Source organism: Saccopteryx leptura, chromosome 6, assembly GCF_036850995.1.
Source record: "Saccopteryx leptura isolate mSacLep1 chromosome 6, mSacLep1_pri_phased_curated, whole genome shotgun sequence".
Taxonomy (NCBI): Eukaryota; Metazoa; Chordata; class Mammalia; order Chiroptera; family Emballonuridae; genus Saccopteryx; species Saccopteryx leptura.
In genome coordinates, this window is record NC_089508.1 from 58,071,679 (window position 1) to 58,088,980 (window position 17,302).

Consider the following 17,302-nt stretch of genomic DNA (forward strand, 5'->3'; position numbering starts at 1 on the left):
ACTCTTTTATAAAGTTTTCTTGAGGGTATTCCTCCAATAGATTTCTAAACTTTAAAGGAAAAAAGCCTTTTTATGGGTTTCTTTTTTCCTCTTTCTCATACTGGACTATGGGATTAAATTGGATCATATTGTTGCTTTTTTAGTTTTTTTTATTTTATTTTCTCTTTGATTCTCCTGCTACTAGTCCTAAGCAATTATGTTAGACTTTGTAACAGGATATAAGATTATTTCATAGCCTGACCTGTGGAGGCTCAGTGGATAAAGCATTGGCCTAAAACACTAAGGTCACTGGTTTGAAACCCTGGGCTTGCCTGGTCAAGGCACATATGGGAATTGATGCTTCCTGCTCCTCCCCTCTTCTCTCTTGCCTCGCTCTAAAATGAATAAAGTCTAAATAAAATATATAATTTGTAAAGATTATTATATAATAACATATGCATTAGCTTAAAACTGCTCCAGCCACAAACTGTTCTGATAAGGGTTTTTTTTTTTTTTTACAGAGACAGAGAGTAAGAGAGAGGTATAGATAGGGACAGACAGACAGGAACGGAGAGATGAGAAGCATCAATCATCAGTTTTTCATTGTGACACCTTAGTTGTTCATTGACTGCTTTCTCATATGTGCCTTGACTGTGGGCCTTCAGCAGACCCCTTGCTCAAGCCAGCGATCTTGGGTCCAAGCAGGTGAGCTTTGCCCAAACCAGATGAGCTCGCATACAAGCTGGCGACCTCGGGGTCTCGAATCTGGGTCCTCCGCATTCCAGTTTGACACTCTATCCACTGCGCCACCGCCTGGTCAGGCTGATAAGGTCTTCATTCCAAAATCAGAATTGATTTCAGACTTTACTGATCATAAACATGTATTCCTAATAGTATATATCGAAGAACATTGTGCATAAGACAAATCTATGAACGTTGCTTCAACCTCAGAAGTCAATATATACCCCTTTCTAAATACAGCCTTTTGAAATGTAACTTCTTGAGCAGTTTTGGCTTTAATAGTAAAAAAAAAAAAACTTTGGGGGCTTTAATTTTCACTTTTCCATTGTGATGCTAACAGATAAGGATGCTGCAAATTCGAGGCAAGTTGATAGGATTTAGGGTTCTGAAAGGAGGTTTCTTGTGTGAAAAAACAGTTTTGTCTAACAGGCTGCTTGTCAGGGTTTTCATAAGACTCGAATACTTAGAATATTTATTAGTTTCTTCTTCCTTATCTCCTCCCCCCACCAGTGTTAAATCCCATAGGGCTGACCTGGGCAAACTTCCTTTGCTCCTGGTTTCCTGCACTGTCCACCCCTGGCCCACATTGGCTACTCCTACCTGAGATATAGGTTCTCCTTGGGGTTCCCTATCTCTTTGTGTGTGTGTGTGTGTGTGTGTGTGTGTGTGTGACAGAGACAGAGTCAGAGAGAGGGACAGATAGGGACAGACAGACTGGAAAGGAGAGAGATGAGAAGCATCAATTCTTCATTGCAGCTCCTTAGTGTCCTTAGTTGTTTATTGACTGCTTTCTCATTATGTGCTTTGACCCAGGGGGGTTACAGCAGAGCAAGTGACCTTGGGCTCAAGCCAGCAACTGTGGGCTTCAAGCTAGCTACCTTTGGGCTCAAGCCAGTGACTATGGGGTCGTGTCTATGATCCCACACTCAAGCCAGTGACCTCGCGCTCCAGCTGGTGAGCCCGCACTCAAACTGGTGACCTTGGTGTATCGAACCTGGGTCCTCCACATCCTAGTCTGATGCTCCATCCACTGCACCACCGCCTGGTCAGGCTCTCTATCTCTTTTAAAGATTAAATTTAAGTTATAGTGGTGATACTAGTTGATGATGACATTATATAAATTTCAGATGTACATTTTTATAATACAACTTCTCTATACCCATACCCAAAGTCTTGTCTTTTCTCATCACCTTGAATTTGACCCCTTTTAATCTCTTCATTCTCCCTTGACCGCCCTTTCCCCTCTGGTAACCACCCTTCTGTTGTCTGTATCTATCATCTTTTTCATTGTTTGTTTGTTGTTCTTTGTTTTTTATCCCACATGAGTGAAATCCTGCAGTTCTTGTCCTTTTTTGTCTGACTTAGCATAGTAATCTCAAGATCCTCCCATGTTGTCACAAATGGCGGTATGTCATCATTTTCTATGGATGAGTAGCATTCTGTCACATGTATGTGTTACATCCTCTTTATCCAATCATTTGCTGAAGGACATTTAGGTTGTTTCCATGTCTTGGCTATTGTGACTAACGCTGCAGTGAACATAGGGATAGCTAGCTATATTTTTATGAATAAATGTTTTCAAAATTTTGAGAAAGATATCCTGAATTGGGATTGCTGGGTTGTATAGTAGCTCTAGTCTTAATTTTTAAAGGAACCTTCATACTGTTTTCCATAGTGTCTTTACCAATTTACATTCCCGCTAACAGTATACAAAGGTTAACGTTTCTCCACATTCTCTGCAACACTTGTTATTACTTGTCTTCTTGATAATAGCCTTTTTACAGGTGTGAGGTGGTATCTCATCGTAGTTTTGATTTGCATTGCCCTAATACCTAGTGATGTTGAGCATCTTTTCGTATATCTGTAGGTCCTCTGTATGTCTTTCCTGGAAATTTTACTATTTAATTCCTCTGTTCATTTTTTAATCAGATTGTCTGTTTTGTTGTTGTTGCTGAGTTGCTGAGCTCTTTATATATACGTATTTTGGATATTAGCCCCTTATAGGAGGGCTGGTTTGCAAATACCGTCTCCCATTCAGATGGTTGCCTTTTTGTTTTGTTGCTGGTTTCCTTTGCTGTTCAGAAGTCTTTACATTTGATGCAGTCCCATTTATTGTTGCTACTATTTCCCTTATCTTTGGGGTCAAGTTCACAAAACCCATCTGAGACCAAGGTTCTTAAGTTTAATGCCTATATTTTCTTCTGCGTATTTAATTGTTTCAGGTCTTTAATTTATTCTGAGTTAATTTATGTGGTTGTTGTCAGATAGCAATCCAGTTTCATTCTTTTGCAAGAGACTTTCCAGTATTTCCAACACCATTTATTTAAGAGACTTGTATGTTTTTGGTTCCTTTGTTGAAAATTAGTTGCCCATATGTATGTGGGTTTATTTGGTCCATTCTTTTTTTTTTTTTAAGTGAGAGGAGGGGAGATAGAGAGAAAGACTCCCACCTGCGCCCTGACCGGGATCCACCTGGCAACCCCTGCCTGGGGCCAGTGCTAGAAACAGCCAAGCTATCTCAGTGTCTGGGGCTGACACTCAGACTAACCAAGCAACTGGCTGCGAGAGAGGATAAGAAAAGGGGGAGAGAAAGGGGTGGGGAAGCAAATGGTTGCTTCTCACATGTGCCCTGACTAGGAATCGAACCCAAGTCGTCCAATGCTCCATCCACTGAGCTAGCCAGCCAGGGCTTCTTTTTTTTTTTTTTTTTTAGATTTTTTTATTTATTGATTTTACAGAGAAAAGCCAGGCAGGGAATGGGAAGTGGTTGATTTACTCTAACTCTTCCTTGTCCTATGTGCCTTGACTGGGCAAGCCCATAGCTTCGAACCCTCGACCTCAGTGTTTCAGGGTTGCACTCAGTCCACTGTGCCACCAGAGGCCAGGGGCTATTTGGTTCATTCTTGAATTCTTCTGATCGGCATTGGAACTCACCTTTCCTGGTTCCATCACTTTCTGTTGTTAAAAGATAAACTGAGACATATTTAACATTTTAAGAGTTTATTTGAGCAAAATCTGAATCTCGCAATGCCAGCCCAGCAGTGATTAAGAGCAATCTGCTGACAGCCGCTCAGGGGACAGACGGAAACATACAGGAAGTACCCAGGCAAAGAAAGGAAATTATCTTCCTGGCTGTCGTTAAAAGCCTAGTTTGCTGCTTGTGATTGGTTGTCCTCAGCGTTTTGATTTCATAACCTTGAGGCATTTCCAGGCTTAGAGTTTGGTTTGCTTGCCTAGGTTCCCAGTGCACCCGAGTCGCTGTGGACCCACGGCCTCGGCGTCGATGTGATCTAACAGCATCGAGGCAGTTTCTGGAATTCTCACAGAACCACTCCAGTGTGAGGGAGAGCTTAATCTGGGTGGAAACATTGCGGAATATCTGTTGAAGGAAATGGCATTTAAAATGGATCTTTAAGATGAGTAGGATTTTGACAGGGGTTATCCATCAGGCACTCTTTCTCACCCGGCGCCGCATGATTCTTAACTTACTTGCAAAGCCCCTGTCCCCAGAGGCCTTCAGGGAATTGTGGTAGTGCTGAACATTTTAGGCACGATGCCTGGCCTTCTGCCTGAACAAAGGGAGTGAAGTCAGAACCAAGTTTTCTTCTTCTGTCTTTATATTTTGGGAAGTGAGCAGACACTGGTAAAATGAGACAATTGACATGTTGAGGAGAAATTTTCTCTCCCGAAAAATACGTTTGACATTGTACATTCAGTGTACTGTGAATGTATATGCATACCGGTGGTTACATTTATAGCAGTACAACTGAGAATGTGCAAATGAAGTCTGGGAAGTGCCAAATGCTGTCCTCCAGCATCCAGCAGAACTTTTCTGGGGTGAGAGAAACTTTCAATCAGGTAACACTTCCTTTCGGTCCCATGTATTTAACTATACTGCTCACAAAATAACGGGATATTTTAAAATGAATATGAAGCCATAAAATACCCCCTAATCTTTATGAACAGTATGTATTTTGAAAGGGAACCTAGGAAAATAGAATAGAATTTTGGGGAAACAAACCATAAAGCTTTTGAGGGAATATCTTTTTTTTTTTTTCTTGTGATTTTATTTTAGGTTCTTTTCTCCCATCAGATATTATCTGTCCCACCTGACCTAGGTGGCTGCCACCAAGGTAGGACAGCAGGTATGTGTTGTTGATAGTGGAGTTTCTGGATTTCTTTAAGGGATTGGTGAGCAAGAGATGGTCTCCCTGAAGACGCAAACTCATAGGCTCTTCTTGCCGAGTGCTCTGCCGACCCCAGCGAGGGCCATCCCTTAAAGCCAGAGGGTTAGCAGAGGCGGCTTCTGGGTTCACTTGGTCACATTTTCTCACCTGCAAATCAAAAAGCTTTCTGTAAACTTATCCACATGTGGACATATTAAGACCTTCTTAGGCCCTGGCCTGTTGGCTCAGTGGTAGAGCGTCAGTCCCGGGTTCGATTCCCAGCCAGGGCACACAGGAGAAGCGCCCATTTGCTTCTCCACCCCTCCCCCTCTCCTTCCTCTCTGTCTCTCTCTTCCCTTCCCGCAGCCGAGGCTCCATTGGAGCAAAGATGGCCCGGGCGCTGGGGATGGCTCCTTGGCCTCTGCCCCAGGCGCTAGAGTGGCTCTGGTCGTGGCAGAGCGATGCCCCGGAGGGGCAGAGCATCACCCCCTGGTGGGCAGAGCATCGCCCCCTGGTGGGCAGAGCATCGCCCCCTGGTGGGCGTGCCGGGTGGATCCTGGTCGGGCGCATGCGGGAGTCTGTCTGACTGTCTTTCCCGGTTTCTAGCTTCAGAAAAATACAAAAAAAAAAAAAAAAAAAAGACCTTCTTCGTTTGTCCTCTTCTGACTGCGAATTAGAAAAAAATTTATTCCTTTCTTTCTTTGTTGGTATGTTTTTGATGTCTAAGAAAGCAAAAATGACTTTAGGTCTTTTCAGCCTAAATGTTACCCAAAGTGACATTCCATGGAACACTGGTGGTTGGTGAGGGGCCTAGTTGTTCTGTGGAAAATGGTTCCATGTAGTTTGGGAAAACCCTACCTGATGTGTCTCCCCTATGTGGCTTCCCAGTGACATTAGTATATTCAAGACTGAGCACTTTGCAGTTAAACAGCTTATAACTTTGTTTAGGCCGGCAGTTACAGAACTTCTTTTCCGTTAGAATTTTCCCCTGTCTTAGAGCCTCTTAACGTCTGAGTGACACAGCTTTCCACAGAAGAGTCTAGACCAGGGGTAGTCAACCTTTTTTTACCTACCGCCTACTTTTGCATCTCTGTCAGTAGTAAAATTTTCTAACCGCCCACTGGTTCCACAGTAATGGTGATTTATAAAGTAGGGAAGTAACTTTACTTTATAAAAGTTATAAAGCAGAGTTACAGCAAGTTAAAGCATATAATAATAATTACTTACCAAGTACTTTCTGTCGGATTTTCGCTAAGTTTGGCAGAATAAATCTTTATAAAACAACTTAATCTAGTTAAATCTCTCTTTTTATTTATACTTTGGTTGCTCTGCTACCACCTACCATGAAAGCTGGAACGCCCACTAGGGGGCGGTAGGGACCAGGTTGACTACCACTGGTCTAGACTGTGCAGAGCAAGACCCTCCCCACCTCTTGTAGGACCTTCTCTCTCTCTGCTTCACAAGCTTTTTGCTGCTGGGACTAGTTTGATTCCAAGGCACGAAGGGACTTGGATTTCTTGTGCTATAAAAACTCGCACATTTTGCAAAGGATTTCCAAAGATCTGTGCTTAAAACAGGCAACTGTTGCAATCTGAGCATTGTTAGCGTGGTCTTCCTTGCCCCAGGGGAGTCATGACAGCCAACCTGAAGCAGTAAGTTTTCATATTGTGTCAAGTGTGCTCTCTGGATATTTTTATTCATACATCGTTCGGCATTCACGAAGCCATCTAGCTCCATCCCACGTCTGAGTGAGTCACTTTTTTTAAGTAGTTTTTTTTTTTTTAAATGTCTCAGGCACATAGATAATTAGAAAAAAAATGAATAAAAATAAATCTTGTTGTTTAATTAAAAAACCCAAATGAGTCTTAAGAATCAAATACATATGTTTCTCACTTTCTTGGATTACCAATAATTACCACCTTTGTTCTGGTCTTATTCCAAGCATGCAAGTTAGCATCTTTTACCATAAAAATGAGTAATATGAAAACAGCACGTCAAAACAGAGGTGATACTGTATTAAGTTCCTCCAAATGCTCAATATAAAAAAAGCATGGAAAAGTTTCTTACAACCATATGCTTCAGGTTAACAGCCCTTGTATTTCTCTTTCCAGCCTAATTATGTTTTCCTGATGGACAGTCACTTTCCAAATTATATGCTCCTCTTTCAAGATTGTTGCCCAGGAAATGGGATGTTTCCAGTTATTCATGTTGAGTGGATTTACTGATTGTATGATATTTGTCAAAATTGTAACCTGTTATTACCTATTATTTCATCATTAAATTTAATGTATAAAAAGTGTAATTTTATAGCTGTTCATTACTGTGTTAATTTAACGTAATGCACATTCATCGTTCAGCAAGAGTGGCACTCATCTAAGCACACATTTTAAATTAAAAATGCTAACCACAGTTTAGCTCTGTTCCGAGCACGGAGAGGAGGTGCGTTCTGTAGCTCTGGAGAATGTCTGTTTGGAAAGGCCCAGCACACGGAACTAGCTGGGTAATTCACGGCTGCAGGCTACTGCCTCTTTTCACAGCGAGCTTCATCCAGCTGCAGATACCCACTGCCAGGAAACGGGGGATTTTACAATGGAGAGCAAGTGTGTGCGATACATCCATGTTGCAGGAAAGAGCTTAAGGTCTACTTTCTTTAAGAATATCAGTATTCAGAAACACAGAAGGCGGTCGAACCTCAGTCTTTAGGTTTGGGCTGCCTTTCTTTCTCTCTTGAGAGAGAACATTTTTGAAAGCTAGTCAAGTAACTGTTGTTGCTAATATATTCTGTATTGTATATACTGCAGATTAAATGAATGAGGAAGAGCCTGGAAAGAAATAAAATATGTCAGAGTTTGTGTTTTTCAGAAAGCAGCTTTGGAGTAAACATATCTAGATTTCTTTGGTATCTTTTTATTTACATTGGAACGTGTTGGCCATGTTTATCTGAATCTGGAGAGATAAGTGCCCTTCTGTTTTTGACTGTTGTTAGCTTTGGTCTCCAGTCACTGGATTTTGGATCGTGCCTTCTAGGAATGGGTGGAGGCCAACATGGCAAATCCCCGGAAATTATCATATGCAAAGCTGAGGCTATTCTTGACATTGGACTTAAAATAAACATCACATGTATGAGCCCTATTTTAAGAGTATAAACTTTGGAAAGAGATTATATCCTGAACATGAAGCACTATGAACAAAGTTTCAAGTGCTATACAATGGCATTGTGTTAAAATTGTCATTATTATTATGATCCCCATCCTAACGCCAGTCTTAGATTGGTTCATCAGTCCTAGTGTCGCTGAATTATATATTAATTGAAATCCTTTAATCTGATGACCTGCCTTTTTTCCTCCTTGAATGAATCATCTTATTTTTTCCAGTTTTGTTGAGGTATAATTGATATATATCACTGTGTAAGTTTAAGGTCTACAGCATAACGACTTGAACTACAATATTTTGAAGTGGTTATCACAATTAGTTAAGATCCATCTTCTCATAGAGATACAAAATAAAAACAAGAAATGTTTCTTTTTCCCTTGTGATGAGAACTCTTGGATCTACTCTCTTTAACTTTCAAATACATTATATAACAGTGTTAACTATAGTCATCATGTTGGACATTATATCTCCAGTACTTATCTTTTTTTTTTTTTTTCTATTCAGTGAAAGGAAAGGAGGCAGAGACAGACTCCCACACGACCTCCACCGGCATACTCTGGGCCCATTAGGGGGTGATGCTCTGCCTACCTGGGGTGTAGCTCCATTGCTCAGCAATTGAGCTCTTCCTAGTGCCTGAGATGGAGGCCATGGATCTATCCTCAGCACCTGGGGCCACTTGCTGCAGTTGAGCCATGGCTGCAGGAGGGAAGAGAGAGAGAGAGAGAGAGACTAGAGGGGGAGGGGTGGAGAAGCAGATGAGCACTTCTTCTGTATTCCCTGACCAGGAATTGAACCCGGAACATCCACATACTGGGCCAATACTCTACCACAAAGTCAACTGCCCAGGGCCACTTATTTATCTTATAACTGGAAGTTTGTATCCTTGACCACCTTAATCCAATTCCACTCTGCCTCCCTTCCCCTACCTCTCATAACCATGACTCTGATAATTTTTTAATGAATTTTTGTTTGTTTTTGGATTCCACATATAAATGAGATCATACAGTATTTGTCTTTTCTGTTTGACTTATTTCACTTGGCATAATGCTACCCTTGTTGTAGAAAATGGCAGGATTTCCTTTTTTATGGCTGAAAAAAATTATAATATACTTATATATATAACTTCTTTATCCATCATTTGTCAATGGGCACCCCTAGGTTGATTCCCCGGCTTGGTTACTATACATAATGATTCTATGAAAATGGGAATGCACATATCTCTTCTGTATAGTGTTTTTGTTTTATTCACATCAATAACCAAAGTGGAATTTCTAGATCATGTGATAGTTCTATTTTTAATTTTTGAGGAACCACTGTACTGTATGTATTTTGTAATGGCTGTACTATTTATTTTTTTTTTAATTGAACTCAAGTTTTATTCATCATAGAATTCATACAACTCACTGTCAAAACTCCCATCCCTTAGCGTGTCCTCATCTGTGTCTGATGACGAACCACTGTCTTCCAACAATGAGCACAAAAACAAGTCTGAAAAAGCGGGAAATGCAAGTTAAAAAAAATCTACAACACTGTATAAGATGCACCCAATTTTAGACCCCAAATTTTTGGAAAAGATTGCGTCTTACACATGGGGGAATAACAGTATATTACTGCTCACAAAAATTAGGGGATCAGGGAATGTGCAGATACTCTAGTACAGTGATTTTCAACCTTTGTTTCTCACGCACTCATAAACTAATTACTGAAGAAAAAGGGGCCCTGACCTCTTCTTTAGTAACTAATTTATTTGTATGGCTGTACTATTTATGATCCCATCAGCAGTGCACAAGGGTTCTCTTTTCTCATCTGCATTTGTTATCTCTTGTTTTTTGATTATCACCAGTCTTAAGAGATGTGAGATGGTATTTCATTGTGGTTTGAATGTGCATTTCCTTGATGATTAGTGATGTGGAACACCTCTTCTAGTACCTGTAGGTTGTTCATATAACTTCTTCAGAAAAATGTCTATTCTGGTCCTTAGCCCATTATTAAATTGGATTATTCTTATTCTTATTATCAATTATTTTTATCTTGAGTTGTATGAGTTCTTTATATATTTTGGATATTAACCCCTTATCAGATATACGATTTGCAAATATTTTCCCATTGCACAGGTATTTTTCATTTTGTTGACAGTTTATTTTGCTGTGCAGCAGCTTTTTAGTTTGATGTAGTCTCCCTTGTTTTTTTCATCTTATTGCTTGTGCTTTAGGTGTCAGAGCCAAGAAAATTATTGCTAAGACCCATGTCCAGGAGCTTTTTCCTTATGTTTTCTTCTAGGAGTTTTATAGTTTCAGTGTCTTAGATTTTTATCTTTAATACATTTTGAGTTAATTTTTGTGAGTGATATAAGCTGGGGAACTAGTGTCATTCTTTTACATGTGAGCATTCCATTTTCCTAGCACCATTTATTGAAGAAACTTTTTTTCATTGAATAGTCTTGACTTTCTTGTCAAGTATCAGCTGACTGTATAAGGCTGGGTTTGTTTCTGTTCTCATTCTGGTACCATATGATTTTTGTTGCTGTAGCTTTATAACATAGCCTGAAATCAGGAAATGTGATTCCTCCTGCTTTGTTGTTCTTTCTCAGGATTGCTTTGGCTGTTCAGCATCTCTTGCGGCTCTATATGAATTTAAGGACTTTTATTTTTTTTTACTTCAGTGAAAAATACCATTGGAATCTTGATCTCATTGAATCTATAGATGGCATTGGGTAGTGTGGACATTTTAACAATATTCTCTTAATTCACAAACACAGGGTACCTTTCATTTATTTGAGTTTTCTTTCATCTATACTTGTAATTTTTAGTGTAAAGATCTTTCTCTTGGTTAAACTTATTCATAAGTATTTTATTGTTTTGATGCTCTTATTAAGTGGGAATGTTTTCTTTTTTTTTCAAAGAAATTGTTGTTAATAGAACTGCTTTTCTGACTATGTGTTAATTTATTGTTTGTTTATAGGAAATAAAAACCTCTTCTTTCCTAGTTTTATATTGTGGTGCACGAGGTGCCCATTCTGTTTTGTCTCATAGTAGTCTCTTGTATTCTTTATTTTTTCTTTAATTAAAAAAAGAAAGCCTGACCAGGCGGTGGTGCAGTGGATAGAGCATTGGACTGGGATGCGGAAGACCCAGGTTCGAGACCCCAAGATTGCCAGCTTGAGCGTGGGCTCATCTGGTTTGAGCAAAACTCACCAGTTTGGACCCAAGGTCGCTGGCTCAAGCAAGGGGTTACTTGGTCTGCTGTAGCCCCACTGTCAAGGCACATATGAGAAGCAATCAATGAACAACTAAGGTGTTGCCACGAAAAACTGATGATTGATGCTTCTCATCTCTCTCCGTACCTGTCTGTCTGTCCCTATCTATCCCTCTCTCTGACTCTCTGTCTCTGTAAAAAAAAAAAAAAAAAAAGAAAAAAAGATTACTTAAATCAGTAGTCCCCAACCTTTTTTGGGCCACAGACCGGTTTAATGTCAGAAAATATTTTCACGGACCGGCCTTTAGGGTGAGATGGATAAATGTATCACATGACCGAGACAAACGTCAAGAGTGAGTCTTAGACGGATGTAACAGAGGGAATCTGGTCATTTAAAAAAAATAAAACATCGGCACCAGTCCGCGGCCTGTGGGTTGGGGACCACTGACTTAAATGATTTTGCCTGGATTGTCCATAACTATAGATCAAATCTCAAACATTAGATACTAGTTAAAAATTTACCTAACTGTGAACTTTACCACTAAAATGGAACCATCTCTAGGATCAAGTGTAACAGCTGGTTAACAATGCCCATTGGCATCACATAACGATTTAAGAAAGAAAATGAGGGGAATGGTATATGGGAGGATACTAAGTAGGGAAAGTATACATTCTCCAAATGGTTTTTATGGACAAATTGTTCTGGGGGGAGCGATAAGATTCTTGGTGTAGGATTGACAATGACAGCCACAGATTCTGAACTTATATGGCTAGGAAATATTCCATACCCTTTTAAGAACAGTGGAGAATAAATTCTGGAAGTGGTACACTAAATTAGAGTCAATTCCTAAAAAGGAAGACAAGTGAGAAATAAAGATGTTCAAAACAAATTATACTTGGACCTTTTGGTAACATTTCTTCTTGAACTATTCAGAAGTCAGAAGTGAAGCTTTCACTTCTTCACCCACCTATGTATCCAGCTCTGGGCTGTCGGTCTTACTGATGTTTCAGAGCTGGCAGAGAGATACCAGTTGGGTCAAGATCATAGTGGTGCATGTTTGGTTGTCTTTCTTGTTTAATCTGAAATGATGTGTCGGGCCTGGCTCCTAGCGTTGCTGGGCATCTATTAGATTTTCTAATGGGCCACTTTATTACTTTCAGCTGTCTCTCTGGGTTCGCCACCCATAGTTCTAATAGTCCGGCTTTCTGCTTTCCTGGCGCCAGGCAAAGTACTCACGCATAGAGACCTGCTGGCATTTGGAACTACATGGTGTTCGGATTTGGTGGTAGGTTTTATTTAAATTTTTGAAATGTGGAAATACAAGTTCTATGTTACAAATGTGAGAATAACATCTAAATGTGAGAAAAGCTCTCACACTTAGATATTATTCTCACTTTGGGGAACAAAATAGACTTTATTGGTAGGTTGTGTCTGCAGCTGCTGTAAGTGGGATATATCATATTATTCCTCCAAAGTTATGATATAAACAACACAAAAGTTTGATTAAAACAAACATTTATGGCCCTGGCCGGTTGGCTCAGCGGTAGAGCGTCGGCCTGGCGTGCGGGGGACCCGGGTTCGATTCCTGGCCAGGGCACGTAGGAGAAGCGCCCATTTGCTTCTCCACCCCCGCCCCCCCCTTCCTCTCTGTCTCTCTCTTCCCCTCCCGCAGCCAAGGCTCCATTGGAGCAAAGATGGCCCGGGCGCTGGGGATGGCTCCTTGGCCTCTGCCCCAGGCGCTAGAGTGGCTCTGGTCGCGGCACAGCGACGCCCCGGAAGGGCAGAACATCGCCCCCTGGTGGGCAGAGCGTCGCCCCTGGTGGGCGTGCTGGGTGGATCCCGGTCGGGCACATGCGGGAGTCTGTCTGACTGTCTCTCCCCGTTTCCAGCTTCAGAAAAATACAAAAATACAAAAAAAAAACCCAACAACAAAAAAACACCAAACATTTACCTGATACATCTGCCAGAAACCAAACAACATAAAGAAAAAAGTGAACTCATTACTGTTAGAAAAAAAAGGGAAGGGAGGGCACTTTTTGTGATTTATAAGGATTCATTTTTTTGTGTGTGTGTGTGTGACAGAGAGAAACAGATAGGGACAGACAGGCAGAAAGGGAGAGAGATGAGAAGCATCAATTCTTTGTTGCAGCTCCTTAGTCTCCTTAGTTGTTCACTGATTGCTATTTTTTTTTTTTTTTTTTTTTTTTTTTGTATTTTTCTGAAGCTGGAAACGGGGAGAGACAGTCAGACAGACTCCCGCATGCGCCTGACCGGGATCCACCCAGCACGCCCACCAGGGGGCGATGCTCTGCCCCTCTGGGGCGTCGCTCTGTTGTGACCAGAGCCACTCTAGCGCCTGGGGCAGAGGCCAAGGAGCCATCCCCAGCGCCCGGGCCATCTTTGCTCCAATGGAGCCTCGCTGAGGGAGGGGAAGAGAGAGACAGAGAGGAAGGAGAGGGGAGGGGTGGAGAAGCAGATGGGCACTTCTCCTGTGTGCCCTGGCCGGGAATCGAACCCGGGACTTCTGCACGCCAGGCCAACGCTCTACCACTGAGCCAACCGGCCAGGGCCTGATTGCTTTTTCATATGTGCCTTGACCTGGGGCTATAGCAGAGCAAATGACCCCTTGTTCAAGCCAGTGACCTTGGGCTTCAAGCCAGTGACCTTGGGCTCAAGCTGGTGAGTCCCTGCTCAAGCCAGATGAGCCCATACTCAAGCCGGCAACCTTGGAGCTTTGAACCTGGTCCTCTGCATCCCAGTCTGACTCTATCCACTGCACCACTGCCTGGTCAGGCTGTAAGGATTCTTAATTTTGTCTGTTAGAATGGCCCTCAAGAAATGCATAGCCAAGTTGAGTTCTACTGAAGCAGTGGGAATTTATATCACAAATATATGAACATTCTAACTGATATATATACTGTTTATATATATACATTCTAACTGATGAGGAACTAATGACTTTGATCAAGGCTCTTAATCTAGTTCATTCAGAATTAAAGAGGAATGAAGATACTAATTTTTTAATTATGTTTTTATCTGATGAATATTAAGTTTCAATAAAGACTTTTGGAAAATTTCACAAATAGATCCATTCTACCTATATTTGAAAACTAATGTAAATAAACTACATTATTTCTTCATCAATGTCCAATCTCTGGTCTGAGTTCTAGTTCTGGTGTCCTTTGGTTTGATTTCTGTTACTAAGATGAGTTTTCATTTTTGTTTTTTATTTTATTATTATTTTTTTTTGTATTTTTCTGAAGTTGGAAACGGGGAGGCAGTCAGACAGACTCCCACCTGTGCCCGACCGGGATCCACCTGGCACGCCCACCAGGAGGCGATGTACTGCCCATCTGGGGTGTTGCTCTGTTGCAACCAGAGCCATTCTAGCGCCTGAGGCAGAGGCCATGGAGCCATCCTCAGCGCCCAGGCAAACTTTGCTCCAGTAGAGCTTTGGCTGTGGGAGGGGAAGAGAGAGACAGAGAGAAAGGAGAGGGGGAGGGGGTGGAGAAGCAGATGGGCGCTTCTCCTGTGTGCCCTGGCCAGGAATTGAACCCGGGACTCTGCACTCCAGGCCAACGCTCTACCACTGAGCCAACCGGCCAGGGCCGAGTTTTCATTTTTAAAAGGAAGCTAATTATTGACCACAAGTGTTGACTGTTATGTGCACCCTTCAAAGCCAAGGGAAGAATTGAGTAATTATATGGATACCTAAGAGTAAAAACATGTTCCCCTTGATTAAACATGTAGGTAAGACCAAAAGAAGACTTCTAAGTTTTTCTTAATAGACCAAATACTTGTTTCCATTTTCCATTTTAGCATCCTGGGGGAAAATAACCTTACAGGGTGTGTTGTCCTGAAATATCTCAGGATAGGTTTGTTGGAAGGTATCACATTTTTGGAGGCAATAATCAGTAGAGGACGGGAGGTGGTGACATATTGTTAAGGAGAATGCCTGCTCTCCCGAAGGCCCGTGAAACTCAGAAAAGTCGCAAGGTGTGACCACACCTGTCAGACAGTGGCTCATGCTAGAAAAGGCCTTAGTTGCGTTTGAAAATTGGGTTTTGTTCATCTAAAATGAGATTGCGTATCTATGTTTTTTATAAATCAGACAGATTTGGACCTCCACATGGTTTTGTGTTATTCTTACCCAAAGGGTTGAAAACGGGAATTTTTGCTCACTTCTTTATGGGTTAATAATGAAGACTAATATTTGTGGAGTGTCTGCTCTGTCACTGGCACTCTTCTAAATACTTTCCATGTAGTCTTTTGATCTTGCCTTGTACAGTTGGTGAGGTACTGTTATTATCCTCTGGCTTTGTAAATGGGGAACTGAGGGCCAGAAAGTGGAGCAGGAACTGGTCACCAAACCCTGGCAATAGGCGGTGGAGTCCGTGCCCTTTGCTGCTAGCTCTAGAGTGCGTGTCCCTGTGTGAGGAAGGAAATCCTTTTCAAGCCAAACTGATCAAGAAACTTGACAGAGTGTACTGAAACTACTAATTATCAGTATGTATTTTTCTGCAGTTAGAGATTATTTTCATTGAGTATAATGATGCAGTAGGAAGAAGGGTAGATTTTCCAAAAGGTATGTCAGGAAGGAGGAAGCGGGATGGAGGAATCAAGATAAATATTCCCAGATTCCTGGAACTAAAAAAAGAACCTTCATACCGTGCCAGAGCAACCAGTCAGTCTCAACAAATACCTGGTTTATTTCAGGTTGGAGAACAGAGAAGATACGCTGAGGTAGATGTAGTCATGGCCTCGGAGTACCTCCCCTGGGGCCAATAGACCTTTTGTCTGTCTGGGCTCTCCCTGGCCACTCTAACTTCTGACTCAGCCTCTTTTCCCTGGCTTGCATAACATTACACCATCTGCTGACCACCTCCTCCCTCTCTGATCAATCAGCAGCCTTCCATTTTCTGGGTTTCTTAATCTTGATATATGCTTCTCCGGATTCTTCTTGCTTTGAGTCATTTTTGTTTTAGTTTATTTTGTTTTCACAATGAGCTGATTATGTAAACCTGCTGAAAAGACAAATTTAACTTATTTCACTGTTAACGACAGTCACTACCTTAAGTCTTGCGAGAGTTATGCAATTTAAATTTATAGCTGTCCCGCAGTTAAAAGATTCAGGAAGGTGTGCAGAACTGCTTTCTCTTTATGTTCCCAGAGGCGTTAGCGGTTACCATGCAGAACCTCACATATTATCTGATTGACATTATTTCATATATACATTAATCATTTGGAATAGGACATAAAAGAGAAAGACAACTTTTGTTTGGGGATAAGAAACAAAGTTATTGTTTCTTTTATACCTTTTCTAGTTTATATAGTTTTAAGTATACTTTTTGAAGCATGCTTAGTTACTATTAAACTGTTGTGGTTCCCATAGTTGGAAGGATGTAATAAAAAGCAGGCTATTTTTATTAACTGTCAGGTTTCACAACAGTGAAGTGTTCCATTTTGATATGGTGAGGTATATAGCCAGATTTATTCAGTGAGTTCTTTGTATTTATAAAAGTGTCAACAGGAAAAACATCACACATTTATACAGGTCCATCGTATAAATGTACCAAGCAAATGGAGGTACCAAACTTACGGGCTGTGTTCCCCCTCCAGCAGTGGAGGTAGAGCTTATTTATAGAACAGTAGGTAAATGCTGTTTGTTCCCTCAGCTGTTTGCATTTCTGACAGCAGTACTGTTACAACAGAATGTACCCAAAAGCCAAAGGAAATTCTATTTATGTTTATAATTGCTAAAGAATAAGCCCTTAATTATTGCACTTTGTTTTTTTTAGAATTGTAATTATAGCACATTGAAATTTACATTTTCATTATTCATCTTTGACATAATTTATTGCAGTATCATGAGCTTATTAAAGATAATATTGGAAACAAGGAAAAAAATCTGAACTGGCTATTTGATGCCTGTAAAGTAGGAACAAGCCTGACCAGGCGGTGGCACAGTGGATAGAACATTGGACTGGGATGCGGAAGGACCCAGGTTCGAGACCCCGAGGTCGCCAGCTTGAGCGCGGGCTCATCTGGCTTGAGCAAAAAGCTCACC

General features: G+C 41.2%; 1 protein-coding gene across 1 annotated transcript in view; it reads left to right on the forward strand.

Moving 5' to 3' along the window:
* The window catches only part of RORA (RAR related orphan receptor A), a 773,250-nt gene that overhangs the window by 94,113 nt on the left and 661,835 nt on the right, over positions 1-17,302 (forward strand). The window lies entirely within an intron of this gene.